Source organism: Cibotium barometz, chromosome 22 (genome assembly GCF_041138505.1).
Source record: "Cibotium barometz isolate CiBa-2024 chromosome 22, ASM4113850v1, whole genome shotgun sequence".
NCBI lineage: Eukaryota > Viridiplantae > Streptophyta > Polypodiopsida > Cyatheales > Cibotiaceae > Cibotium > Cibotium barometz.
In genome coordinates, this window is record NC_141067.1 from 533,305 (window position 1) to 537,588 (window position 4,284).

Genomic DNA, 4,284 nt, shown 5'->3' on the forward strand with positions numbered 1-4,284 from the left:
CTAGTAGTGGAAGTAGCACTTCTTGCTGGGCAGAGCCTCTCACTCGGGGCCTCTCCCATGGATATCCAGACAAGAGACTAATCCCTCGGTTCTTCCATAACCAAGCCCGGAAAAACTTCCCTCACCCAGAAAGCACGGGTGATTCCTCCAGGATATTTTTATTCTAATGTAGTCAAGAGCCTTAACTAACCAAACTGATCCGACCAAACCTGTAAGTCACATGGTCAGATCAAGGAAGACACTTGCACTTGGATCATAGAGACCAATGCTTTTTTCCTCATCGAGAGGCACATCCCTTGATTCTTTTCCATAGAACAAGACTATCTGGGATTTACTTCATTTATCATATCATAACAGAATTGAGTCTCATTTTAGGGATCCATCAGTCCAGCCTCTACTAACCCCATCCAATCCCATGGGTTAGCCAACCGCCCAACCACTGTAGTGATAGGATCCATTTAGGAATTTGAGATGGACTCTCCGTTGAAGATCTGCAAGATTAACCAACAGATCCATATATAAGAGCCATGGACTCATCCATTTCAGGAGGAGCAAGGTCAATCAACTAGATCCATGCCCGAGTTCAGAAAACAACTCTAACACCTTGTTCCATTTTTCTTCCTCGACGCACGCGTGGGTATCTTCGGTGACCCAGAGCCCGAGCACCGTATGGTCAGCACCCTCTAGGATCCGTCTCGCAGGTCACCTAGCACTTCACTCATAGGCCGCTTCCTTGGTCCCTCATCCACCATATCGGAAGCTCACTATTTAAATCGAACCGAGGCCAAGACCTCGGCCGACCTTGCTACACAAGACATCCTCCATCGACTCTTCATTAGCTATTGCAACTTTATCACTTAGGTCTCCATGACCTCATTCACAAGATGGTCAAAATGCTTCCCCAGCATTCTTGACATAAAACAGTCATTTAAAAATAGGTCATGATTATAGTTTCTAACGAACTCTCATCTTTTCACATCGTTCCACATCATTTCCCGTTATTCCACATTCTTCTAAATCAATTTACTTTACTTAATCCACATCCAATCAAACATCATCCTTCATCCATTCTCATCTAATCACATCATATTACATCTCATCATATCTATCCTCATCACATCACATCCATTCTCATCTACCCATATCCACATCACATCACATTACATCCATTCACATCTCATCTCATCCATTCACATCTACCCCGATCCATATCACATCCATTCACATCACATCTCATCCATTCACATCTATCCCGATTCACATCACATCACATCTCATCTATTCATATCTATCCCGATTCACATCACATCTTATCGCATCCATTCTCATCCATTCTCATCCATTCACATCTATTCTCATCCATTCTCATCCATTCACATCTATCCCGATTCACATCACATCACGTCCACATCCACATCACATTCACATCACATCTCATCCATTCACATCTATTCCATTCATTGCATTCCCATCTCATCACACATACATTCTATCCACATTACATCGCATCCATATCCATCCATATCTCATCACATCCATACACATTCCATCTCATTCATACACATCCATCCAGTCATCCACATACATGTCTATCCACATCCATCCATACATTCACGTTCACATCCACATATATTCACATCACATCACATTTCATCACATTCACATCCACGCCCCTTTACATCACATCACATCTCATCCACATCCACATCCACATCCACATCCATTTACATCACATCACATCCTTTCACATCCACATCCACATCCATTTACATCACATCACATCCTATCACATCCACATCCACATCCATTTACATCACATCACATCCTATCACATCCACATCCACATTCATTTACATCACATCACATCCTTTCACATCCACATAGACATCCATTTACATCACATCACATCTTATTACATCCACATCCACATCCATTTACATCACATCACATCCTTTCACATATCCTCACATCTCATTCTCATCTCTTCATTCACATCCACATCCATTTATATCACATCCTTTCACATATCCTCACATCTCATTCTCATCTCTTCATTCACATCCACATTCATTTATATCACATCCTTTCACATATCCTCACATCTCATTCATGTAAGATTCCTCCCTCTGACTTTTGAGGTGTGCAGGTGTAAAAACCTCCCCTTCTAATCTTATAATTATTCCCCTCTCTGAAATAAAAGAAAGATCCTATTTTTACCCTGTTTTGGCCTAGAGAGAGAAAATGTCTAGAGGGAGGTAATTTAAAATTGAGATATTTTTGGATATAAAAATCTTCCTAGTGTCTAAAATGGTTTCCCTTGAAACAGATATTCAAAAAGAAATTTCCAATGTGCAATTGGAATAAATTGAAATCAGGTAAAAAGGACCTTAGCCTAAGGGTCGAGATTTTTTAAAATTTTTGAATTAAGGTTCCTATGGACCAATTATATTAATCCAAACGTAAGGAGGGGATAAATTGAAGAACAAAAGGAAATCCCCCCCCCCCAAAAAATGAGTAAATACTCACATAAAAAGAAGAGTTGACTAAGGACAAGGTTATTACTTAAAAAAGAAGATATATTTAGTTTGCTTGGTTAGAGGCTCACTTTTTCATATAAATGAAGCCTCCCCCTTTGTAAATGGTTAATAGTGTTTTATGCACTGTTACTCTACTCCTCTCCCGAGAGCCAAAAACAGTGAATTTATTGATAATTCATTAGTTTTTGACCATTTTCTCTTCAAAAGAATTGGTGGCCACTCTTGTTGCAAACAAGAGTAGATCCCTCAAACCATCAAGCCAAAGGAAAGCTCACAAAAATTCATGTAAGCTAGAAATCCTACTTTTTCTTTATTCCATTTAATGATTTTCTAATTTTTATTTTCTTTAAAATAAAAAATGATGCTATGCCTTGTTGGAAAGGCTTTCTCCCTCTCTTCATTCTTGAATTCAGCCTTTCTTTATCCTAGATGTGTAATCAAATTGTTAGAATTAAACTTTTCATATTGTTTCTCTTTAAAAAGTGGAATTTGATTAGTTTAGATTGCTTTAAACCATTTGGGATAATTTCTAAGTAACTTGAAAATAAAAAAATTGAAAAATGGTCAGCCATACAAAGGAGGTTATGGAAAAATTTTCTTAAATTTTGTGAAATAAGTTTTATCTTTTATTATTCAAAAAGAGATCCCCACCGCTTGTGTATTCTAAAAGTGTTATTTTTATTCTATGCATAGAAAAATGCATATTAGAAATATTTTTATAATAAAAGTGTTATTTTCATTAGAATTAATTTCTATGCATAGAAAAATGCATATTGGAAATATTTTGATTATAAAAGTGTTACTTTCATCAAAATTGATTTTTATACATAAAAGATTTTTTTTAATTATAAAAGTGTTACTTTTATTAAAATTAAATTCATGCATAAAAGATTTTTTTTAATTATAAAAGTGTTACTTTTATTAAAATTAAATTCATGCATAAAAGAATTTTTTTTATAAAAGCGTTTGCATAAAGAAATTTATTCTTATTTCAAAAGAGTTATTCTCATCAATTTTGATTTTATGCATAGAAAGATGCATAAAGAAATTTATTTTTATTTCAAAAGAGTTATTCTCATCAATTTTGATTTTATGCATAGAAAGATGTATAAAGAAATTTATGTTTATTTCAGAAGAGTTATTCTCATCAATTTTGATTTTATGCATAGAAAGATGCATAAAGAAATTTATGTTTATTTTAAAAGAGTTATTCTCATTAAATTTGAATTTATGCATAGAAAGATGCATAAAAGATTTATTTTTATTTAGAAAGTGTTATTATCCGAAATTGAATCTATGCATAAATAGATGCATAAACGGATTTTTATAAAAGTGTTATTTCCCACTGAAGTTGTTCTTATGCATAACGTAAAGAATCTTTATATCAAAAATAAGAATTCTCTTACATTCTATAAATAAATATGATATGAATCGGATAGATGAGAATGAATAGAGGATGGATGTGTGATGAGAATGAAAGGTAAATAGATGTGATGATATGTGATGCGAATCAGATAGATGGGAATGAATGGATGGATGGATGTGATGAGAATAGAAGTGATGAGAATGAGAGGTAAATAGATGTGATGATATGTGATGTGAATCAGATAGATGAGAATGAATAGAGGATGGATGTGATGAGAATAGAAGTGATGAGAATGAAAGGTAAATAGATGTGATAAGATGTGATATGAATCAGATAGATGAGAATGAATAGAGGATGGATGTGATGAGAATGAGAGGTAAA